The sequence below is a fragment of the Pteropus medius genome, unplaced genomic scaffold (assembly GCF_902729225.1).
Source record: "Pteropus medius unplaced genomic scaffold, Ma_sr-lr_union100, whole genome shotgun sequence".
NCBI lineage: Eukaryota > Metazoa > Chordata > Mammalia > Chiroptera > Pteropodidae > Pteropus > Pteropus medius.
The window spans coordinates 7,007,270-7,034,373 of record NW_024346062.1 but is presented as its reverse complement, the minus strand read 5'-3'; the positions used below and the strand labels follow the sequence as shown (position 1 = coordinate 7,034,373).

Sequence of the window (27,104 nt, the reverse complement as noted above, 5' to 3'; positions counted from 1 at the left end):
CCCAGATGAATTTCTTCCCCATCTGCTTTCTCTTTGTGGTACCACTCAAGGCTCCAATTTTAACATCTCAATGGCCAGCACGAAGAGAAATTCTGTTTCTAACAGTTCAAGTCAAAGTTCTAGATTTGAGTATAGTAGACTGACTTGCATCACAGACTCACCTCGAAAGCGAACACTGGGCCCAGGGAAGAAGGAAGACATGGAACATTCGAGTTGGGGCATGTACTCACACAGAAGCAACTATCAAATCATGTGATTTGTTAATTTAAGTGATCTGACCTGGATTATTTTCAATTGTCTTCTTTCCTCATCCTCAACAACACAGTGAGGCACAATTCTTTATACTACCTCTTCAGTCAATTCCTTCTCATCTACTGCCACTGATACTGTTTTAATTCAAATTGTCTTTAATTCAAACTGTCTTTCCCTGGCACAATGGTTAGAGATACCTCAGTGCTTCTAGTCTTCTCTCTAAACTCTTTTTTGTATTGTTGCTAGAGTGATCGACTTGAAGTCCATATTTTATTCCCTCCTGCCTTACATCTATCCATTCTTTAAGATCTATCCATTCTTTTTCCATCTCAAATTCTATCTTCTTTAATTTGAGATCCATATATCTCTCTTCTAGCATCCCATAATTGTCAATACCTTTATTATATAGCCTATCTTTACATTATGCCTGTGTCTTCTATTAGACTATGAGTAGTTAGAGGGCACAAACCACATCTATTCAACTTTGTATGCACAAAAGTACCGACAATGAGGCCTTGCTCAAAGTAAGCTTTCAGTCAATGCTGGCCAAATCTAATGAATGAAACGCCGAACTGTCCAATATAAATAATAATTGTTTTAAGAATGCAATCTGGGCATAAGTAGTCAAAGAAAGGCATAGATATTACTATGTAAGATTTGGTAATCCTATTAAATAGGAGCTGAAGGTAGGTCTCAGTGTCTGGTCCATATCAGGAGATAGTTTTCCATGAGTCACTTGCATTTCTATAAATCTAGTTTTCCATGAGTCACTTGCATTTCTATAAATCTAGCAAGTGAAATATTGACCACTTTTATAGATATTTTCAAAGATGTTTCTATTGCAAGCATAGCTGTGGAAAACAGAGATATCTCCCTCTAGAGCAAAATGCATGTTTGCATTTTAAAAGGTTCAGGTTTCCTAAGCTTAGGGTTTCTGCCCTGTAATACAATCTACTTCAGGTACAGGTGGTACCCAACTTGATCCTCTTCACAGCATCCTATGGGAATTGAAACTCAGGAAGCCAATATAAGGAAATGGTGATATATAGTCTAGCTACTGCTGTTGTTGAGAGTTACAAAACCGTTGCCTCTGTCTCAAGTGTTTCATATATGAAACTCTGGCAGTCTCACTTGTTAATTTTTAAGTAGGGAAAATCTGAGAAGCTTCACAGTTCTTAACAGTCTGTGCCACAAATAGGCTCTAGGAGTTCTTATTTACTTATGAGATTTTGGTTTTCACAGTGGCATACCACATATCACACCAATGATATACTACCAATGGTAGTTGTGGTGATAGAATTCTATATTCCACAGCACTGATAGAATTCTAGTCATCATCTTGAATGATCTCACTGGATATTTTAAACATCTAGGATGGCAGAGTCAACATTTTACTTATAAAATCCATAAAGCACAGCAAGCAGCAGCTGCAGCAAATTCAAATTACAGCTATAGTTACTGATCACCTATTATATATCAAGAGCATTAAATGATTAATTCATTATGTTCTTTGTTCCTTATATCAGTGAACAATACCACCACCTACCCAGTTGTACAAGTAAAAAAACCTGTGTCTCTTCCTTGAGTTGTCACTCTTGCTTTCCTCTGTACGAACTAGACCTTTATTTCTAGAGATCTATTATTGCTTGAGTCTTTCTGCTTCTTTCCATATGCACCACTTTTCCCATAATCTCCACAATGAATAAAACAATCTCCTAAATCTTCTCCTTCCCATCTTGTGACCCTCACCATCAATTTTGTACTAAACCAGAGTAAAAATTCCAAAATGGAAATTTGACCAAATTACTTTCTTAAAAAAACCTACTATTGACTCCCATTGCCCTCTGGATATAACCTATACTCTTAAACTGCAGCTGCATTTAACAGAGGCTCTAAAGGACAGTAGATTAAACAAGAGAGAAGTGTATTGTTTAAGATCTGAGAAGATCTCTCAGATATCATTCTGGGGATACACCATCAAAGGTTGGTAAGGCAATTCTGTCCAAGATGGCTCCATACCATTACAGTGTTCCAAGAAGTGTGATGGAAGAAAGGTGGGAAAGAATGGGCATGCTTTTTCTCTATACATAGATAGAAATTTGTTCAAACATCTTCTGCTTACATTCTATATCCATAGACATAGCCATATGCCCATAACTGACTGGAAGAAGGCTGAGAAATATAATTTGTTTTCTCTGAGCCCATATGTCCAACTGAAAATTAAGGGTTTAATTATTATGCAATGGTGGGAGAATAGATGGTGGGTGACCATGAGTTTTAAATCTGACTTCCTTGACAACTATGTCTCAGTGACACACAAATTCCAACATCTGATAAAATACTTCCACATAACAGCTAAATATAACTGAATGAAAAATGAATGATTTTTATGTTTATAACAATATTATAAATGTGAACATTAATATCTGCATTTTACATATGAAGTAACTTGGGTTCAGAGTATTAGACAACTTGATGACCATGGAGATGACCGACTCAGGATTAAAACCTAGATCTAATTGACTCTTCAGTTCAGGATCCTTTTACTCTACTACACTGTCATCCCTTTTAACTTTACAAAGTTTCTAGAACATTTTTAAATAATCATGATTTATCTCAGTCGTATAATTTCCGGATAAACTAGTTTTCTTGGTCTCACCCCTCCTCATGAAAACACAGAGTGGAAAAAATTTTGAGAGACCTTCTAATCTTGGCTTTCTCTGATTATGGGAAAGATAATCATGTGGAAATTTACTTAAAACAGTAACAATCTTTTATTACTGTACTCTTCCTAAGGGGATGGATGCATCTGTTTCTCTGTGCTTTTTAAACCGTTTTATTTTTTAATTAACATTTAAGTATCTTTAATACTTAATCCTCTTAATAGTATTTGGGAAAGCAAAAAGAGTATGAATAAATACATGAAAACATTTTCTGGACTTTTTTCAGGAAGACATTGCAGAGACTGCTCTTAAAAAGATGATGACAGCAAGGGCTCTTTTAATCTTAGCTGAGAACTCATGCTCTCAGAAGTAATCCTTGATATATTTTTCACAAAGAAGCATTATGAACTAATTATAAAAATGTACACTTTTAAAAATGAACATTTGGTAATATAAGAACTGTTCAAAAATGGTGGTGGTGGTAGGGACTGAACACAAGGAAAATCCCAGGTATTCACTGCTTTTTATTATTATTATTTTTTAAATTTTAGTTGATATATCCACTGCCCATTTGTCTTTTCCATCATCTTTGTAGGAACATGAAATCAAAGAATTAAAATTCCAGCTACATCTCATTAAAATATTTGTGATCTACATCTATATATCTATTCAAAATGGACAGAGAAAATTTTATGTATTGTAAAAGAAACTTAGAATATATTTAATTTTAAAAACAGTATCTTGTACGAAGGAGAGTGCCTGTTTACATTGGCCTTGAGGTTGTAGGGAGAGCAGTCTTTTTCTTTTTGTATATATTCTTGCAATTGTGAAAACTGCCCCATGGCATATAATATATTGACTTTGGCAGACTGTATATAACTAGTTTTGCCAATATAGTTATTTTAAATTAAATTGACTTTCTTTGAAATGTTTAATTGGAATCCTTAAATTGCTCAGCAGACTCACAGTCCATTTGATTGCCTGTCTCCCAAAGGACACCCCTTGGCCACAGACTTCTAAAGTGTTAATTGCTTTACTGCTCAAAGCTCTAAGGACCAGAAGGTTGTGAAATGACTTGATCCTGACTCAGTTATTCATTTACAATATATTTACATAACACATTATTATACAACAATCACAGATGTCTTGGTGTTCAATTCAGAATGTCTGTCTTAATTAATTAGTTCCAATATCTATTTTAAAGTGAGATGACTTTCCCTTTCTCAAAGACTTTGAAATCTGGAGAGTAGGGGTGATGGTGGTCAATAGTGATATATGTTGAACATAAGCCCTAGGAGCAATGCTGACAACAAAGTTTTTGAATAGAATTTGGAGACCTTTTCATTTCCCTCAATTCTGAATTTCCCTTTGTCCTTCTAGACATTATGGACTGGGCAAGAACACAACATATGTATAATCAGTTTTGAAAATTGACCAGGCATTCTGAGCCTTAAAACAAGAAGTTTAATTTTGCATCACTGAAAGGCTATTTAGAAGGGTATCTATATATTTATTTGTTTATTAAAAGAAGTATCTCAGGAAAGAAAAACTACATGGAAGCAGGAATTTTTCAGTTATGCCAATTAGAAATAAGATTTTCTTCTTCCCTTAAAGAAAAAGATGAGTGAAAGAGATATCTACTTTTATTTTTGTCATCTACTATCTCAAAAGAAACAGAAGCCAGTGTAATAATTTATGAGATAAAGACACAGATTAAGGAATTACAGGATCATATGACTGGTTTATCACTTTAAATACATAATCACCATATAGTTTACATTAATATATTTTTGCTTATCAATCACAAACAGAAAATTGGCTTTATTTCTCAGTATTGAGCATAAAATAAAATTTCCAACTAAATTCCAAATACCTATCAAATCAGATGCTCTTCATCTGGCTCCAACTCTGACCTTATTATCTACTACTTAATTTAATGTGCTCTCTGATATAGCCAAAAAGAACTGCTCACTCATCCTAGGTATCCTCTTAAGCTTGTTCACATCCATGTCTTTGCTAATGTTGGTGTGTTGTTCTGGAAAACATTTTTTCTTAATTTCTATAGCTAAAATTTTAGCTACATTTTAAGTTCCCTTCAAATGTCTTTTCCTTATCTACCACTGTTCTGTGTTGAAGGATGGGAATAATACCAATAATATCAGAACATTATTCTTTTTGTTGTGCAGAGGGGCTCAAGAGCAGAAGTAGATGGGTTAAGAGGTTGTTGAAATAATCTAAGAAAGAGACAATGATAACCCAGACCACAGTAAAATCAACAGAAAAGGAGAGAAATGGGCAGAGTGTATAAATAATTTAGAAGTAGAATCAACTGATCTTGCTCATGAATTAGATTTGGGCATAAATAAAAAGGAGAAATTAATAATAATTCCTTTTTTTTTTTTTTTTGGTCTGAGCCAAATGAGGAAGGTTAAGAAAGAAACATTATCTGAGAAAATTGAAGAGATCATCTTAGGCTATATTAAATTTGAAATGTCTATTAGAGATCCAGATTGATGGGTCTGGGGAGCAACTGGATATGAGTTTGGATCTCAGAGAATGCCAGGCTGTAATCATAAATATGGGGATTGATAGCACGTAATACCTTTAAAGTCATGAGAATAGATGCAATCACGTAGGGGACAGGAAAGGACTCTGAAAGGACCAGTATAATAAAAAGAAAAAAAGAGTGGTTTGCAGAAGAGGGTACTGTTAACTAGTGTCACATGCTGCTTAGAGGTTATGAAAATATGGAAAAGTACTCATTAATTATGGCAATGTGGACATTATCTGGAACTTTGACGAGGGCATTGATCAGGAAATATTTGGAGTAGAAGCAAGATTGTTATAGGTAGAAACATGAATCGAAAGTCAGGAAATGTTGGGAAAAATTAAGAAGTTTACTTAGCAATGAAAACTGAAAAATAAGGCAGAAGTGAGTGGAAAATGTGGTGTTGATACAAATTTCTCTTTTTTAATATGGAAGAACGTGTACATTAATGGGAATAATCCAGTAAAAAGGGGAAGATTGATGATACAAGGGTGCAAGAAGTAGTCAAGGCAGCAGAATTTTCAAAAAGACTCTAACGATTAGACCCATCAGACAAGTAAGTGGGTACTGGCCTCAGATAGGAGGAAAGGTGGTCCCCCATTTTACTATGAAGTAGAAAGAAGATAGATGCAGATGCAAGTAGAGCATAGATTTGGAAGTGGAAATGCGAGGCATCTGGAATCTGATAGCTTCCATTCTGTCAACAAAGTACTAGTTAAGGACTTCTAGTGTGGGAGCTGCTGCAGAAAGCAGACCTGAAGACTGAAGGAAAGAGAAGAATTGTCAAAGAATTGTCTCTGAAAGTGGGAAAGTAAGCTTAATGCTCACTTAGTAGAAGCAGATAATTTCATGGGACGCTATTCTGTGCCCAATTGAGATTTGAAACGGAAATTTCTCCATTTGATCCTGTGATTTTCTTCACTCACATTTAACTACATCTGGAAAGATGCAGAAGAAATCAGATTACTTTTTATTTTACATTATAGTTAATTACTTACATATCTTATTTTTTCTCTATATAATAAAGTATTAAAGAAATAGCATGGAAAACAATACAAGGAAACATTCACATCTGTATTCCCCACAGCACTTAGCACATTATAATCCCTTAATAAATTTATCAATACATTTTGGAATGAACACTTTCTTTCCTGTCTTTGTAAACTGGGTAAAGAATTATTTTTTAATTTAGAAAAGTAAAATATCATTATTAATTGTAATAAGGAAATCAATGTAAAACAGGACTATCATATTTTTTGTCACATTTAAAATGAAATAGTTTTTTTTCATTCCTTTGAGTTTTTCAAGAAGCTTAGAGAATACGTTATAATGAATTTTTAAAAATAATATCCCAAGGTTGAGAAGCACAAGAGTGGCTGAGAGGAAAAGGAATGTAGACATGCAAAACATTTCAGCAGAGTGCTTCCCTGGCCTGTAAGTGCTGAGGCAGTATATACTGAATGCAAATGGTGGGTTGGATCTCTTGCTGGAAATGCCAAAATGAATCACAAAATAGCTGAAATTGTGATGCCTGCTTGTCAAACAATGTGACCTAAAGCTAATTTTGATGTGGAAAACCTGCTTGCATATTAGCAGAAATCCTAACATTTAAAAACCTTACTGTAAAATCTCAATTTGCTATTTAATTTTTTGGGTAACTTGTATTTAAAATATTTGCATAATTTATAGTAAGCATAATGGACTTTAGAAAATGTGTTTTCCAGACTTCTTCTTTTGAAACTAAAATATGTGTGTATATTCAGAATACACACCATAAAACAACACAGAAACATGACCTGTCACTTTGGAAAATAAAGGCTGGCAGTTGTTATTGTTTTCCTCTTAATTGGCCTTAAAACAATCCAAGTGAATGATAGTCTTCTCAAAAACTCATATACCTGACAGCTTGTCTTTATGTGAAAAAAAAAAAAAACCCACACAAGTTAAAATGAAAGAGCCAAATGAAAATGATAAATGGAAAAAAACTGCTGAAAAGTTGTTTGGGGGAATTATTTGGCTTTCCCCGCCACCTCCCACTCCCTTCATTCCCAGAGAGAAATAGAATACATTAACTAAATTTGATCCTGTTAAAGAAAACTTCAAAAACAGAGAATTTCTTTGCTTATGAAAATATATTATAGTATTATTATAACATGCTGCATATGTACTTATCAATTGATTTCTTGTACATATACACAAACCAAAATGCCAACACACATTCAACTTATATTTATGGAGTACCTATTTCGTGAATGGCAATGTTATACAAATGTTAACAGTAAACAAGAAACAAAAGGTTATATAATGATAATGACTGATTGAATGGTCAGTGAAGCCTTGCTGATGAGATGATATTTGAGGTAAGATCTGAATGATACAAGAGAACATGTATCCATGAAAAGGACTGAGTGAAGGTTGTTCCAAGGAGGGGAAGTGAAAGGTAGCTTCAAAAATTTTATATAGGAAGATCTTAGAGATTTACTCTTTGGTAGGAAAATCAGGAGAATTCCTGGAACCTATCGTTTCATAATATGCACACTTCTTTTAATCAGATTGCATATTCATTTATTTGGGCTAGATGGTACAAATAGATTAATGGAAAACATGATGATGTTAAAGCCCTCATCCTTCTGTCCGGATGTTAGTATGTTCTATATGTTCTATTTCATTGATTTTAAAAAGTCCTAAAAGAATTTTTTATCCTTTGTTTTGAGGAAAGTATCACTGAGGTTGGAAGTGAATATTTTCCCTAAAAGTTAGAAAAGACTTTTCCCCAGAGGTAAACTTTAAATTACTGCAACCTGTTGCTGTTGGCAGGCTCACCTGAGCTTAACTTCAGATCAACAGAGTTTACGTTTCACCCTCAAGGGAGATGCTATGTGTATACCCACAGGAGGTTCTTTAACAACATCTGTTATTTCCATTCAAGAAATCAATAGACACTATAAAACCTGTGAGACCATCAATCCTTCCTATCAGCAACTATAAGGTGGAGAATTTATAAAGTGTTTTTCTCCTTTTGGAGAGAAAAGGTGTTAAGTGTGAGACATTACAGGACTTTAACTGGCAGCCTTCTATGGAGGCCACATCGATATTCGGGCTTGCTGTAATGGAATTTTTTCTGATGCTCTCAGGCATAAGTGATATTTAGATATGCACTTAGTCATCAACCAGCGGTTTTCACCAACGAAGTTTCCCATGAGAAGTGAACAATTTGGCCTAGACCTTATACTTTCTTCTTTTGGAACACTTATAATTGATGGAAAGCTGCCTAGTTTTGTAGGGAGGGAGGTCTTTCAGACAAGGATACTACTGAGGACCAGAGTTTGGGGCTAAAGTCTAAACTAGAATTTTATTTGAGAGATGTCATAAAACTCACTTAACTTCTGTGTCATCGAAAAAAAAAATCAGTCTTACTTATATGAATATGTAACTAGTATACTGATCTTTATAATAGAAATAAAAGATTAGCTCTCTGGGGAAGTGCACTGTAAGGTCTTTAGTAGCCTAAGGCAATGCTTCTTTTAAAAGCCTTGGTCTTAGATTTGAATTTGAAACCGTAATTAAGATCTATTAGCTTTCTCCTTAAGAATCAAAACAGCATGGTATTGGCAGAAAAACAGACACACAGATCAGTGGAACAGAATCAAGAGTCCAGAAGTAAAACCAAATTTATATGAGCAAATAATTTTCGACAAAAAGCTAAAAACATACAGTGGAGAAAGGAAAGCCTCTTCAATAAATGGTGCTGGGAAAAATGGCGAGCCACCTGCAAAAGAATGAAACTAGAATGTTGTTTATCACTACAGGACCTTAGACTTAAAGAGTATTTTATCAATTTGACCTCAAAGGTGAGAGAATTAAAAGCAAGAATAAATGAATGGGACTACATCAAACTAAAAAGCCTCTGCTCAGCAAAAGAAATCATCAACAAGGTAAAGAGAAAACCATCGAAATGGGAAAATATATTTGCAAGTAACTCCTCCAATAAAGGCCTGATATCCAAAATATACAAAGAACTCATATGACTCAATAACAATAATAAAACAAACAATTCAATCAAACAATTCAATCAAAAAATGAACAGACACTTCTCCCTAGAGGACATACAAATGGCCAACAAATATATGAAAAGATACTCAACATTGCTAGCTGTTAGGGAAATGCAAATCAAAACCACAATGAGATACCATCTCACATCTGTTAGAATAGCTATAATCACCAGGACAAGTAATAACAAATGTTGGAGAGGATGTGGAGAAAAAGGAACCCTCACATTGCTGGTGGGATTGTGATTCGGTACAGCCACTATGGAAAACAGTATGGAGGTTCCTCAAAAAACTAAGAATTGATCTACCATATGATCCAGCAATCCTTCTACTGGGTATTTACTCCAAAGACTTGAAAATCCATATCCGAAAAGATACTTGCACACCAATATTCCTAGCAGCATTAGTCACAGTGGCCAGGACATGGAAGCAACTGAAGTGTCCTACAATAGATGATTGAATAAAGAAGAGGTGGTACATATATACAATGGAATATTACTCAGCCATAAGAAGAAATGAAATACTGCTGTTTGTGACAACATGGATGGATCTTGAGATAATCATGCTAAGCAAAATAAACCAGACAGAAGAAGGTGAAAATCACATGATATCACTTATATGTGGGATATAAACTTAAAAGCAACAAATGAACAGGACAAACAAATACAGACTCCTGGTCATGGACAATAGACTAGTGGTTACCAAAAGGTGGAGGGGCGGGGAGCAGGAGGTAGACAAAAAGGGGTTCAAATATGTGGTAACAGAAAGAAATCTAGCTATGGGAGGTGAACACGGTGTAAATATATATATGCTTTATTGTTAAAATGTACAGCTGAAACTTATTGGATTTTGTTAACCAATGTCACCATAATACATAAATACATACATACATACATAAAATATTTTTTAAAAAGTCAATCATACCTTAATCCTATGTAGGAGCAAATCAAGAACAAAGCTTTGATTTTTGTAAAAGGTGTGTCATTGTTTCTCTTTCTATATCCATTTATCGAAGGGAAATAAGAAATAAACCTCTCTCCTGGTTTAGGTTGGTAAAGCACAGAGCTTTCCATGGGTGGCAGGGATAGTCAGTAAAACGTCTTGGGCTCATGAGCTGAGTAGCGAATGGTAGGGGCTCAGGTAGTAGAGATATTTCTTGAGGAACACTGAGGTCTATGGAAAGGTTCATCTTGGGGGTGGCTTATTCAAAATTTATTTTCACTTATTTCATATGCATTGATGGCAGAGCTTGGATTAAGAGAGGCCTCTGTCAGGGCCCCATCATCTCCATATATTTGTGAGATATCTACTATCTTTGTCTCTGTACTCAGGGTTCCCTGTCTTGACAGATATATCTTATTTAATATTATATTAATAATTACGATGTTAGATTAATCACATTAACTACTTTAGCCTTCAATGTGTACTTAACAATTTTAGTTAAATCTTCTTTGCCATCATTTTAAGAAATTCCAAAAGAAAATTTACACTTTACATATGTTCGGACTATGGAAAGAACTTCTTGTTTTTTAAAGTTTTACACCAGCTTTTCATATACATAAGCAGTATTTTCACAGCACCCTTGAACTGGAGAATGAGTCATTATGAAGTGTTATGGGAAGGAAAGGGGTGGAGGAGAACCATATTCTCTGATATGCTGAGAATTAATCCCCCAAACCCTCCTGTCCAAAGGACATGCACATTTTTTTTTTCAAGTTTGAGAAACTGGTGCAGTAAATTTGAACATTTCAGAGTCATCAAATTAAGATATATAAGAATGATTAATAACAAACTATTTATCAAGGGCTATATTTATTCCAGCCATTTTTCTTCTTTCATTTCTCTTTCTCTCTTTCTATGCTTCCTTCTTATTTTGCTCATCTTCACCTTCACCTGTAACCTCATGTCTTAAACCTAATCTCATTTTGCCTGTCCCAATACAATTTACTCAAAAAACCGGAATAATGTTGTAGTTAAAGTTTACTCAAATTTTCAGCTGTCCTAGATTCTCAGAAATGTATACATATGACAAGCTTCCATAATTTAAAAAACAAGTAATAAAATTCTAGCAAGCAAGTGTCCTACTTCTGTTTCAAATTTGGCAACCAAGTTCTCAAAAGTTAATATGTATAGGACAGTTGGGTTTATGTAGTTAAGATAAACATCGTCTGTAGCAATTCCTTCCTTAAGTGTTTTCCATATGGTTCAACAGCAGGAGTGATCTTTGTCCAATTCATTTTCAATATATTGATGTTGCTAGCTACTCAACATTATGTCATCACAGAGTTCTTATTCTCTGTGAGAATTTGCTGAATTTATTTTTATTTTTTTCCATAAAATTTATCTGATCATACTAGGGAATTTGTGATCAGGACTATTTAGGTTTTAACATTTGGAATTTATGGTCATTGAAATACACTCTAAAAAGTTATAGTTACATGCAAATACCTTACTCAAGTAAAGACTGACGTATATAAAGCTATACCTTATTCTGACAACAGACATTTATCAAGTCTCTGTTTGTTTAAAAAAATTGGATTTTAATTTACATCTTCAAGGATTTTACTTAGAACTCTTTTAGTAATCAAGTAGAATTTATTTAAAGTGTTACTTGATTTCCACATTAATTTAATGGTCACATAACTGTGTAAAGTTAGAAACATCTGTATCAAACTTCTAATATGACAATCCAGTGATGTCTTTCATGTAAACCTTTACTTGATTTATTGCCTGTCTATATAGAGTGACATTAAAAATTCAGATCTATACTGTTCTTTTGTACTTTTACTTGTTCTCAATTTTCAGTTCAAACTTGATTCCACAATGCCCAATATACTTCTGAGAAGTTAGTAGATACTTAAGTACTGCATTCATAATGATTGATTTCCTTAAAAAGACCCATGTTAAAGTTTGTATTAGGCCCCATGAAATAAATCTACGGAAGCTCAGATTGTCAAATACGGTCGTCTACCTCAAATCAAAGTAACCAGGTAAATATCAAATCTCCCTCCCCTCTCCTATAAACCGACTTTTTAGGCATTCTTTACTGTGATGAGAAAGACAAAGTCTTAAAAATAACAAAACAGACACTCTGCATTTGTGTAGTTCTTTAGAAAGTCAATATGCTGTTAAATTATAGGTAACAATAGAGTAAATAATGCATGCTAGGCAATATGGCAACAGCTTTCTAGACCTTATCTTTTTCTCAATCACAGGTTTTTGAGAAAAATTGCTTAGGTTTACATTCCAAGTCTTAACTCCACCACTTACTACTAGTTAACTAATCTCTCTATAGCTATTTCTTAATCCTCAAAATGAACAGAGTAACAGAACAGATATCAAAGGGCTGTTGTGAGAATTACAGGAGATATTTACATACCAAGAGTTTAACTATCACTGTGTGTGACACATAAGTGCTCAATAAATGTTAGCTTTGGTTTACATTGCTCCTAACAAACACCCTGAAAAGAGTTATTTTTCTAAATGTGCAGATAAAGTTTATCTATCATACTTATACTGAACTAATTGATGAAAATGCAAAGATAGTTCTTTTATTTATCAGGATATCCTAGATTATGCTGTATAACACAAAAGCTCAATATTTTAATGACTGAAAACTACAATTATTTCTTGTTCATGGTATCTTTTTATTGTGAGTTGGCTAGAAGCTCTGTTCCCATGTTATCATTGTCCTCACTCCAGGACAGGCTGATCACTCAAATAGTCACGTGATAGAGAGAAAGGGGCTCTGTAGGTTCTTGCACTGACATTAAATGTTCTGACCCAGAAGTAGCACATATTATTTCACTCACAACCTTCTGGCCAAAACTAGTTATGTGGCCACACCCAACTACAAAGATCCAAGAAGTTCAGTTCTATTATGAGCACTAATAACCACCATAGTCCTCATCATTCATTTGTTCACTTCAATTATTTAGTTTTTATAATATACTAATCATTTTTCTTGGCACTAGCAATATAGCAAGGATATGGAATAAACTCCCATGGAGGTTACAGTGTAGTGTAGTGATAATAAAAAAAGAAAGAATAAATGGATAGGTAAATTATTAAATAAGAAAAATCAAATATTAAAAACTATGTGAATGATTATAAGAGAGTAATCTCATAGGAAGTAATTTATTGGTTACTTTAGATTGATAAGCAGAGAAAGTCTCTCTCTTATGAGGTAATATTTGAAACATGACCTAAATAGCCATTAAGAACTGCTCATATAAAGATGGAGGCAGGGAGTACTCAGAGTAGGAGGTATAGCAGTGCAATGATTTCAAGATATAAACACATTTTCTGTGCTTGAGCAAATGGAAAGTAGGTGTGGAAAAATTACCTTCTCCATACTTATCTTCCACCTGATTGAAGGGAAGGGTATTACTGGACAAATGAAAGAGGTAAGCCAGGAAAAAATTTTGCATTTTGTTCTGTTTGATAGAAGGGTAAAGGATAAAACATTGGAATAGTATAAGCTGGTTTATAGTTTTAAAAGATTCTACTGGGTGTTGTGTAGAAATGGAGTATGAAGGGTTAAGAGAGGAAGATGGGAGTAGACAGATGTAAAATATATTCTCAGGAAGGTCTACGGATCTTGCCAATGAATTAAATGGGGTTGTAGAAATAAAGATGAATCAAGAATGGTTTCTTAAGGATTTTTGCCTTAAACATCTGGATGATAAATTAGTACTAAAATGGGGGAAATTGGGAAATGAAGCAAGTTTATGGGGTGAATGGGGTAGGAATATGTTATGATAAAGTCAATTTTTAGATGGTTAATAGCTAAGTAAAGACATAAAAATGGTAGTTAGATAAACTAGTTAGGAGACTAGGCTAAGTTTGGAGATATAGATAAGGAACAACTTGTTAACCTGATGATATTTAAAACCAAGGTGCTGGATGAAAGGACCTATTTAGAGTGTGTAGACAAGAAAGAAAAAATTACCCAGCAGTAAGTCCCAGATCATTCTAATATTTAGAGTGATTTAAGGAGGAGGCATAAGCGAGAGACTGAAATAGAGTAACCAGTGAGTCGGAAAATAATCCCTCATTGAAGCTAGGAGGAAAAAGGATTTCGAGAAGAAATAGATTATATTAAATGTTCTTGAGAGATCGGTAAAATAAGAACAGAGAAGTGCCCGCTGGGTTTAGCAACATGGAGGTCATTGATTATCTTATCAAGAGCAGTCTCTGTGGAATAGTATCAGGAGAAGCCTTAGAGTGAGTTGAGGAGAGGCTGCGAGGTGAAGAAGCAGAGGCAGAACTTTCACTGCGAAGAAGATAGATATGCGGTGTTAATTAGAGGAGGATGTAAAGTCAATGAAAGTTTTTAAATAATAGATGATAGAATTCAGAGAATAGGGAGAATGGAGGGAGGAAGATTGAGAGAGAGGAGAAAAGAGGAATTTGATGGTGCAGAGAAAGAATAAGTTCAAGAACAAAGATCTTAAAAAGAAGAAGGTATCTAGAATCCAGAATATAAGTGAATTCCAGCAGGGGCAGTTCATTCATAATTATAGGAAGGAAAGGGAAGAATCTGTGCAAATGGAGGTTTATTGTTAGATTTGTGGAGGGAAGAAGAGAGACCACCGGTTGCATTGTTTCTTTGTAAAATTTTAAGTATGAGGCAATATCAGCTGATGTTAAGGAGGGAAGGGAATGTGGGTGGTTTTAGGAGAGAATTAAAATTGCGAGATAGTCAATTTGGAAAGTAGTAAAACAAAAATAAGAAAATATGGAAATATCGCTATGTTGTTTTGACTGATCATTTTATATTTGTGTTCATGTATAAATATAGTGAGATTGATTAGTCAACCTGATTTTAAATTATTCTTTAGCAAAGATCATATTTTGAGTGCAGGCATGGGAGACAAAAATAGGTAAGTTTAACCAGAGTTGAGGCTTTGCCCATGAAGATGGAGGAAGAAATAAAAGAAATAACTGTAACCTAGTAATTATAGTGATAGATAATGAGCTCTAAATTTGGTACACAGAGAAGTGAGGATATGACAGGTTAGAGGGTGGTGGTTAATGGTAAAAAAGTGGTATGTTACTGGATTAAAATCTTACACTTTGGGGGTAGATAGGCATATAAATAATTAACTATAAAACAACGTGATATAGTCTATCTTTAGGTGAGTTTAGAGTCCTATGGGATAATTAATTCTATCTGGGGGCAGGGGTTGGGGAATATATCTAATACACACTAACTTCTCTCTAAGAATTATGCTAAATCTTTAGAGTAGAGGTGGCCCTTTTACTACCTAAGCTGTAAATAACCTTTACAGTTTGGCACACTAGTCACAAGCTGTTTTGAGAACATAAGTGTATTTTTCTACAACCATCCTTTATTCTAGAAACAGAGATATCAGTTAGGAAGCCATTATTATAATCTGGGCACATGGAGATGCATTGAATCTTATCAGACTGTCGAGTGACAACTGAAATGAAGAAATAATACCCTGCTGAACATTTGATCTAGTTGACAAAAAAGAGGGAAACATTAAAGATATAGTTTGGAAGACTATATATAGTTTGAAAGAAACAGCAATATCAATGTTAAGAAAGAGAACCTGTCTGGGAGAAAAATGGTTGGCATTGGGAATGAGAGATTGGAGGTGGTTATAAAGCATGTTTTGTAATCAGGTGGAAATACAGAGTTGGTGTGCCACGACTAGAAATGAAGACCGGGAGCCGCCAGAATAGGAGTAATAGCTGATCATCACATCCATCAGGATGATTCTCAGCCCAAGAACCTGTAACAGTTACATATGTTATCGATTTTATTGTTTCCATACTCTGTTCCATTCTAGATATCAAATTTCTTCTCTCACTACTTCCTTAGTCAGTCCAGACACCTAACCAATTTACACATATCTGTGCCTATATCCACCCTGAGTGCATTTGTTTTGTTGTTTCCTTTATCTGGAATGTTTTTCCTCTTTCCTCGGCATATATGCAAATCTTATCCATCTTAAAGCCTAATTTTCCATAAAATTGTACTCTAGACCTAAATTATAGTTGTACAATAGATACACAAATTCTTTTTACATTTAGGATTAGTACTTGCTATTGTATTAGCTCTTAATTTTTCCATGTAGTTAGTTTCGTCTTGCCAAATGGGTTTATTGGCAGTAGTGGTATAACTGTAAGAGCACAGGATTTGGAATCTCAAGTTCTGGCTGCAAAACATCTTTAGCTACTTCTTAACTTTAGTGCAGATGCAAGATATTTTTATAAGCTGGCTTCCTTCATCTGTAAAATAAGGATTGCAATCCTTAACCTACAAATTTATTGTGGGGATTATGTGAAATATGACATTAGAGTTTTTCATTGTGGATAACAAAAAACACTCTAATTAGTTGTGACAGCTAATTTTATGTGTCAACTTGGCTAGGCCATAGTACCTAGATATTTGGTCAGACATTATTCTAAATGTTTCTGTGAAGGTAATTTTTTTTTAGGTAGATTAACATTTACATCAGTAGGCTTCAAGTAAACGGAATTACTCTCCATAATGGGGGTGGGCCTCATCTAATCAGTTGAAGGCATTTAATAGAAAAAGACTGACATCCCTGGAAGAGGGAATTCTGCTAGCGAAATATCTTGATACTGAATGTGCAACTCTTCTCTCCATTCTACTGGCCTAGCCTGTAGATTTTCAAGCCTTCACAATTATATGAGCCAATTCCTTACATTAAATTTATTTATATAAGTAATTTAATCCTTATAACAGCTCTATGTTGAAAAACCTTCCCTTTGTACAAATGAGTAAACTGAAGTACCTGAAGGATAAAAATACCTTCTAAGGAAACAAAAAGGACAGAACAGAATTAGAACACAGACATCAGGCTCCACGGCTGTACTTCCCAACCACTACATTTTGGTCTTTATTTAGGACTAAACAGTATTATTATTGAAGGGCATTTATTTTTGGTTCCCATATGTATACCTCTGCTTTGATTGGCAAGAGAAATAAGAATTAGTGGAATATGCTTTTTCTAAAGATTTCAATCCACTATGCACCCATGAAAGTTGCTCATTTGGTCTTCCCCCACCCCCATCCACTTTACTTTAGCTTTTTAATCTTTTTGTATTAAAATATGAACATAACATATGTGGTTCTAGACAAAGAGTTTTACCTGATTCCACCCAGCCCTGACATGAGAAACTGGGCATGCACAATCTGGTAAATGAAGCTGCAGGATCTATGAGTAGCAATAACATTTGGAGTAAATTCTGAAAACTCAGCACAGAGGACAAAAAGAGGAGTACATGGTATATTTGGGAATATTCATTTGCATCTCAGGTGAAATAAAATTTGGGGACAGAGAAGCAGACCATTCAAATGATGTAGCAGAGCGCATCTACTGGATGATTGTGGAAATTTTCTCTCAGTGAAAAGAAGAGCCTCATTTAAAACTAATTTGATCTTGGAGGGGCTTCAACAATTTTTTGAATCTTCTTAGCATTACATAAAGCTGTATTTTTTAAGGAAAAATTGAGCATGAACTGAATTCTGAATCTAAATTTTCATAAATATTAAATACATAATATTCTCAGCCTTGTATTAGGTACTATGAAATCTATAAGACATTTAAAGTATCAACAATATTTATAAACCAGAACAAAATTATAGCATAGAGTATATTATTTTCTTTTTCTCTTAAACGTTCTTATGTTTTCAGCTCTAATAGTGTTGGATTTCAAAATTAAAGCCTGTATGACTAAAAATGAAAAGAAAGGCTATTTCAATTGTTCTCCATTTTCTTTGTCCTGGGAGATTAATTATCTATCATTTTCTTTGAGAAGTTTACCTTCTTTTGATGATCCTAACATAAGTAGCTTAACAAGGAGGAGGGCAAAAATCTTTCATGATGACACTACAGAATCTCCATCTGTAAATTATATGGTTATTTGAATTAGTTGGGTATTCTTTGTGTTTTCTGAAAAGAAGCATGAGAATGAGGAAGAATAGCAATTCAAAACTATGAATCCACTGCTTTAATATTGCATGTAACCTGGAAATTGAAGTTCTGGGAGTACATTATAAAGAGAGAGACTTCAATGCAAATATGAAAGGAAAGGGAATTAATCTCCAGGAGGAAGTTCTCAACATTTAGTTGGCTTGCTGGAGTGAACTCAGATAAAATATAGGTATGCTGAATGATGTATAGGGTGTTTGCCAATCCTTCAAGCTGAATTTTCTTACCTCTGGGAGAAAGAGTCTTTTGTGTATGTGCCTTTGTTCTTTTTAGAGTCCATAACCCTGTTTTATCTGCTATCTGTGCTTCAGCAGGAAGTATGTCTGTTAGTGTCAGAATATGTACAATGATAGCATTGTGAAGGAGATGGTACAAAGGAAGGATAATTGAAGTGAAATTTTACATTAAAAAAATGGAATATTTTGAAGTTCATTTAGGACGTTTCTGTATATTCGGTGTTATAATATTGAACTTCCACATCATTCTTTAAAATGTATCCAAAGTATACTATCATGAAACACAGTAAGAGAGAACTGTTTTGCCCTGTTTCAACTATGGGAAAACTCAGGTAAAGAGGTCAGTTGATTGCCCAAGAGCTAAACTGAATAAGTCCAAATACTTTGGAACTTCTGACTTATTGTCATTGATCTATGTTTACCTACGTATATATTATGCCACTTTAATTGTAGTAGTTACGCACACTCTGGAGTAGCACACATTTTATCCTCAGAAGGGTTACTCCTCAGAGCAAATCTAATAAAATTTGTAGGGGTGGGCATTCTGAATGATTACCCCAGAAAGATAGCAAATATAAAGCATGTTACGTCAATATGAAAATGGATGAGTCAGAGGCTCTTTCCAGAATTAAATCATGATTCTCTGAGCACGAAAACCAAGCAAAGTTTGTTCTTCATTTGTCTTTCTGAGTCCCCATTTCTGTTTTCACTCCCTCTCTACTCTTCCTTCCCAGTCTTCTTCAGGAACCCGGATCCCCAGGTGGAGCCCCTTTAATACTAAGGGCTCCCTTCCAAGGCGTCTCACTCATAGCTCTGAAATCCTATCCAAATAACTTCTGCATTTTGATTTTTACTCCTTTTTTTTTTTTTCATCAAAATCGAGCTGTCGTCTATCTACTCCGTCAGGAGACTGCTATATAGCAGGGTTTTAACACCCCTCAAACCACATCTTTCTTCCCATTGGCTTGTGTGTACATTAACATCAGAGGTTCTATCTCTCTGTTATAAATGTCCAGACCGAATGCAACTTTTACTTCCCAGCTTCTTTCTCACCCTGGGCCCTTTCCATACTGTTTTCTCTGCATAAAAGAGAATGTTAAAGCAAAATCAGAGTAGGTGTCTGTAGGTTACATTGTGGGGAACAATATAGCTAGTGGTCAGTTAAAATACCTGTTAAAGTCTATGGCCATGCTACCCTGAACAAGTTGGATCCTGATCTCGGAAGCTAAGCAGGGTCGAGCCTGGTTAGTACTTGGATGGGAGACCACCTAGGAAGACCAGGTGCTGCAGACATAAAAAATAAAAAATAAGGGATTGTAAACTGACAAGGTCCTTGTAATCTCTGTGGTTAACCAAATAAAAAATAAATAAAATAAAAAATAAAATAAAATACTTGTTAAATAGATGTTATTTCAGAATGCAGAACTAAATTTTAAGATTAGAAACTGGCCTTTTATTCTTTCCTAATGTATTATCTGTATGCATTGGTTAGAGTTATCTGTTGGATGAAGATGGGGAAATATCTTGAAAACAAGACAGGAATGATCAGAAAAACAATGATGCACATTAGAAAATGTCAATCAGGCTGTTACTTGGTTTAGTAGACATAAATTTTCAAACTAATGATTTTGAAGACCGCTCTGATAAAGTTTAAAAATGCTCCTTTGAAACATAAAATTTTCGATTAGTCTTTTCCCCTTATCTTTTCAATAATTTCTGAAGAAAACTATCCTCACAATAAAAGTCACTAGGGATAATTATTTTGATACTTTATGAGAGCACTATTAATAAATACATTGGAACAGCAGGTATAAACTAGGACAGTGTGATGGAAACCAAGGCCGATGGTTACGTTTCCAGGAAGCATATGGACATTTTAGCTGTATTTAGGCAAACACCATCGACATTACTTAATTTCATCAGAATTGTGTTCTTCCCTCCCAATGTTTGTACTTAAACTTGTTAGTTATTAAAAGGTCTTTATGTAAGTGTCTCACCCTGATAAGTGTGTATCTATTAAATGTTCTGAAGAACATGGCGATATCCCAAGTCTCCTACTTGAGAGACATGGGCTTTAGTGTGAGACTTGAGTTTCAGTGCTAGTTTCTCTCCCTTCGGTTATGCAAATTCAGCCTATTAGACTCTATGAATGTCGGGTTTTTCATCCATTAAATGAGGGTGATATTGGTACCTGATTCATAGAGTTGCCATGAGGATTAAGAGAGATAAGGTATTAGCAGAGTATGTGGTGTATAATGGTGGTCCCAACACGTTAATGTTAGGAGAGGCAATCATCACGGATCCTGAGCATCCCTATTGATTCTTACTGAGTTATCGTTTTTTTTTTTTTTTTTTTTGGCGAGGCAACTCTTGGTTGACCTCACAGATTGCAAGGACCTTGTCAGTTTACAATCCCTTATTTTTTATTTTTTTATGCCTACAGCACCTGGTCTTCCTAGGTGGTCTCCCATCCAAGTACTAATCAGGCCCAACCCTGCTTAGCTTCCGAGATCAGACAGGATCAGGCTTGGTCAGGGTAGCATGGCCGTAGACTACCTGACATTCTTTACTCAGGCCATTCCATAGCATTTTATTTGTAGTGAATAACCTGAGGGAGGGGAGGTAGAAGATCAGGCTTGCTTACTGCTTGCTTTAAAATGTGAGGTTCCCTGAGTGTTCCTCAATGGCAGTGAGAACCTGGCCTGTATGTGCAGCATTCATCTGGGCTCTGTGCATCATGACCATGGAACTTGGCATCAAGGGGTGCCAAGGCAAACATGCTGATCTTCATGCCACCTGCTGTGTTTTTGTCTCCGACCTGAGTCTTATGTCTTCTCCAGTATCCTTGAGACAGTAACAGGCTAATTTATTAGCTTGTAAGGAAGGTGAAATCAAATCCTAGACTCAATAGTTTTGGCAACAAGGATAGGATACTGAAAGACATGGCTTTCTGGTAGGACAAACCCCAAAGCGTGGGTTCAGTGATATGAAGGACTCCTTGAGATTCAGTTACGAGTGCTCTTGCCCAAGTCATGGGCAAGGAAGAGAGGGCAGAGTAAGGGTCTCTTGCCCTATCTGCTACTGAGGCAGGTGGTGAGAGGAAAGGTTGAAACAAGCTGCCCAGAAGGTGCCTAGGTTTTTTTTTCTCTCTCCTCCAGGCCAGAGGAGGAAAGGATATTACCATGACAATGGGGCAATAAGCCCACACTCTAGAGCTGAAAGGCAAGGTGGCTGTGGTTATGGAGGTGAGAAATGTACAGAGCTGAAATCGATTAAGACCTTGCTACTTGACAAAGACCTTTGGTTGGACCACTAGAAGTTTGTTTTGTTTATACGCTTGAAATGTAAAATAAACACAAAACTGTTTCTAATAGTGCAGAGCCAGCTGTGCTTGTGTACCTGCTGTAGTCTAACTTAGCTGGAAATGGGGAGAGAACACTGGATGTGAAGTGACCAAAGTAGCTGAGGGGTTTGAGGTCTGGAGTCACAGCAGAAAAGGGCCCCTAGGAAGTAGCACTGCACTTTGACCCCCTCTCTGGAGTAGAGGACCAAGGGAGGAGAAATGTCTTCCTGCCACCTCACTGTCTCCTGTGAGACAGACTCGTCCGCCACCCTGCACATCATGCACCCCCCTTGCTGGTAGATGGTGTGGTCTCTGGACAGCTGTCCCTGTGGCCTAATAACCCATGTACTCGTTAACTCAGTCTGTGTTCCCTTAGGGGAATATGGTGCTCAGATTCAACTGATGGGTTTTTTTTAACTATCTTTTTGGAGGTGAAATTTGCATAACATAAAATTAACATTTTAGAGTGAACAGTTTAGCACATTCACAACGCTGTGTAACCACCACCTCTAACCAATTCCAACTGATAGGGTTTTAATGGGGCTTCCAGTAACCAAGAAAAGTTAAAATGACATTGTGAGACCTACTAAGCTCACTCAATATACTTTCTGTGGTTCCCATATCTGAATGTGTAATGGAATGATGCGTCAGCTGCTTGCATTTCCCAGTCTTATGAGTGCCAGAGGGGATTCTCTCACTTAGGAACCACTGTATATACTGTTTCTTCCAGGGTACTTTAGCAGAAACAATAAAAAAATTCCAGGAAGAAAAAGAGAAATCACCATTTTAAAGATTCAAAGATGGCAGGAATATTTAGAGAGGTCATCTTCCAAAGAAATAGTGCCATCTGCCTGATAAGATACCTCTTTTGAAATGTAGCTATTGGCCTGCTACTATTAAGCTCTTATTGAAACTGAGTGCCTTATTTATGGATTCCTTGTGACTTTCCAGCTTGAAATCCTTATTTCCTGGTGAGTCAACCTGAACTTGATGACTAACAAGGTGTGTAAGACCTGATATGCCTCACTAGTCAAGTGGAAATGGCATATTCATTAGTGTGGCTAAGCTGGCCTTAGTGTCATTTCAGTTTTGCATGAAAAAGTAAATTTTTTCCTTTGAGAGAAAATTATTCCTCATTTCACTGCCTGAAGTCAAGCAGCAGGAACAATGGAGCTCTGGATTTACAGAGGTTCCCCTAAATAACTGGGCCTGGTGCACAGTTAATTCAGTTAAGCTGACACCTGATGACATCCACTGAGCTGCTGCCACTATTCAGCCTCAAGGGCAGCTCTGTGAAAAAAAAATGAACATAGTCAATCCTCTTAGTGAGCAAACTCAAGGAAGTCCTCATATCCCTAGTCAGTCCTCACCTTGATCCCTTGATAAATCTTGCCATAGTTTTATTGTCTCCTGGGCTGTTGTGGTGGCCTAGCTGTCTAGGTACTTGAATGACCTTAGACTAGCAGATTAAAGGCATTCCTCTTCAGGCCAATGGTCATGGCTTGTTCTCTGATCAGGCAAAACAGAATCAAGCAGCTGATAAGCCTTACAACACCCAGGTCACTGCCATCACTACCAGGATTCAGCATCACACCAGACATGGCAACACAGACATCATCATAGACTGGGCACATGGTAAAGAAGCCAATGTTTCAGATGCAGAAGCTACCACTGTATGTTAAACTTGTGATTCCAGCAAATATTTACCCATTTGTCTGGTAGAGAAGGAAGCCACATTGCTAGGGGGCATTGACCCTGTTTGCTTCTGACGAATTGAATACATCAACCTTTGACCTCCACCTCCCTCCCCCGCGCCCCATCCCGCAGGGCTACTGCTGTTATCTTACCAGTGTTGAAACTTTTTCAGATTACAGTGTTACTGTTCCCATCTGATCAGCCAATTCCAAATACATCACTATGGACCTTGAAATTAAACTGTCATGTTTTCAGCTTTCTAGTCCATCTAGAATTCAAAAATAGTAGGCTCTTGTCACAACTAGTCCAAAATGGGACATTAAGGTATTTAATGGACATTCCACATTCCCTATTATCTTCATGCATCAGGTATTGTTGAGCACAGGAAAATCTTCCTTAACAATCAATTCAAAATATATCTACGTTCTCCTCCCCCCCTCCTCCATGTTTATACACCTGAATAAGGCAGTTTGGTCACTGAATGCCACTGACCTTAGAAAGTGTTTATTTTTGGGGGGTGGGGAGCTGTCCTCTTGGTAATGATGAAGAGGAAAAGAATTGGGGTTATAGAGATATATTTTGAAAAATCAGAATTCTTCCTGACTACTCCTGGGCATGTTGCTTCTTTCTTTTCTGTAACTGCAAGCAAACCCACTGTATGTGCAGCATCCATCTGGTTCTGTGCACCACCCGTATAGAAGTTGGAACAAAGGGAACCAACACGTCATGCTAATGCTAATGGTGCTTGCTGTACTGTAATAAAATCCTTTGTCTCCGAATCAGGAGTCTTCTACCAGAATCCACCAAACAGTAACAGGTTAATTTAATAGCTTGTAAGGAGGGTAAAATCAAATCCCAGACCTGACAGTTAGTGATAATGAATTGAAACTTTCTATCCTTTGGTCCCTGGTCTAAAGTCAAGGTGCTTGAAGCTTTCTCAGTATCATCAAAAGGAAACTCAAAGTAATTGTCTAAGCCTTATTCTCAATAAGCAAGTGTTAAAATCAATGAAAACTGCTTTTATTTTGCCATCCTACTAATAAGCTAATTATTAGGTGTTATGCACGACGAAGAGAATCATCTATGAAGTTCAGATCTTACCTTTTCTAAATTACAAATTTTATAATTGTGAAAGATATTGAAGTTTGGGAAAGATTTTCTGTTATTGTTTACTCAAAATTAGTGAAAAATAATTCAGCCAACTAGAAGTTTCACGTGCAATAATTTAATATGCTTAAATTAAGCTGCTTAATTTAAGATTCACCTGCCTTAATTTAAACCTCTTAAATTAAGGCATGGAGATCATAATAAAATAAGGATTAAATAATACCTGGGATTTCAATTAGGCATTTATTTTTATAAGAATTCTGCTTTACAAAAGGAATTGTTCATCCCATAGCTTGAGCAGTTTCATGTGTGCCTTTGAAATAAAATAAAACCAGATAACCTGAGGCCTTGGAAATGTCTGAAGGGCTACCTCATCGCTGCTAAGGCTGTGTAGCCTCACTTTCCTGCTGTTCACCACCCACTGGTCAATCAATTACAGGCAATCAGCAAAAAGTAGTAGCAGTAACCAACAGGAGAGATGACACAGTTTAAACTGCCAACCCATGAGCTCTTATGAAAGGCACGGCCTGAAGAAATACATATTTTATTACTATCTAGATTCTATGATTTATTATCTTCATCAAAAATATCACATAAAGGGTATGGTTTGATGAGAGATAGATTTTATTTTTAATATTTTTTGAAAATACTTAAGTAAAAAATTGTTTGATTTGAGAACATGGTTCAGTTCTAGTATCTGCAAAATATTCTCAGTGATGATAAGGGCTTACTTTGTTCCACAAAAGGTTAAAATCCTTTGCTCCAATTCTGGGGTGAAATCATTGTTTTCTTTTTGATTTTCCCCAGCTCTCCCTGACATTAGTGAACCACGAATTTGGCTTGGCAGCCCCTATGTGAGATATAGAATGAAAAAAGGGGACTTTTGTGCTCTGAATCAGTAATCACACTGACCTGATAATAATTTTAAACTTCCAGATACATGCTCATAGGTCATATAATAGATTATACACACACACACATCTTTCTTTCACTTCCATATTGTTTGATGAAGCTGTTATTTGTACATAAATATTACATTTTTTATTCATTTTTATTATACACCTGTTTTGAATTTCTAAGGTACTACATAAAGGTCAGTACATTAATTGATTTCGTGATTTATTTCTTTTATGCAATACCTATTAAGTACAAACCATTATGCCAATTTTATGGAAAAAAAGGAATGATAACAGAATCTAGAATGATCAGGAAAGGAAAAATAGTACATGAATACTATGCAAGGTCAATGTCAGGTATATTTATATACTATAAAAGAGATAACAAAAATTGTAAGATTTAGAAGAGCAAGGTCACTTCTGGCTTTGAAAGTGAAGGGAGGTTCATAAAGAAGATATGACTGAAGCTAGGGTCAGAGTATTTGTGATGAAGCTGGAATACTTTGAATCATTAGATGGTCAAGGTTGATTTATTAGAGCAACACTTCCCACAACTTGTATTTTATTTTGATTGTATTCCCAGAAATGTACCTGATTAGTACAAGTTGTTCATATCTCAAAGCATGTCAGGTTCCCCACAGAATTTTAATATTTTAGTTCAGAATTTTCAAACTTTGGTCATGCCCACAGAAATAAATATATTTTATATCATGACCCAGTACACACATACATGCATATTCAGCTAAAACAAAATGTTGACAAAATGATAGCTACACTGATTTTTTTTCATTTTTATTGAGGTATAACTCCTATAGTGAAACACACAAATCTTAAGTGTGAAACTTGATGAATTTGTACATGGGGGTACATAATACCCTCCATGTTACCACACCTTGATCAAGACATAGAACATTTCTAGACCCTAAGAAGGCTCCCTCATGGCTCCTTACACAAAAGTACACAAAGAGATAACTGATATCTGGAGCTTCATCAACACAGAGTAGTTTTGCTTGGTTTTGAATTTTGTAGGAATGAAATATCTATCTTCTTTCAATCAACATTGTGTCCATGCTATCTATTTTTATTTTTTTAAAATTTCAGATAAACAACACACACACACACACAGATATATATATGTATACACATACAAACACGCATATAAGATATAATTCACATACCATAAAATTCACCATTTTAAAGTGTACAACTCAGTGTTTTTATTTATTTATTTATTTATTTATTTATTTATTTATTTTTATTATTATTATTTTTTTAGGCGAGGCAGCCCTTGGTTGACCTCACAGATTGCAAGGACCTTGTCAGCT

At 35.5% G+C, this 27,104-nt stretch overlaps 1 long non-coding RNA gene and 2 pseudogenes across 1 annotated transcript in view; 1 reads left to right on the top strand and 2 right to left on the bottom strand.

Annotated features, from left to right (window-relative positions):
* LOC120612506 (uncharacterized) overlaps window positions 1–27,104 on the bottom strand; it is a 392,164-nt gene that overhangs the window by 223,242 nt on the left and 141,818 nt on the right. The gene's annotated exons all lie outside the window — the stretch shown is intronic.
* Window positions 19,917–20,031, top strand: LOC120612673 (uncharacterized; annotated as a pseudogene).
* Window positions 21,173–21,291, bottom strand: LOC120612641 (uncharacterized; annotated as a pseudogene).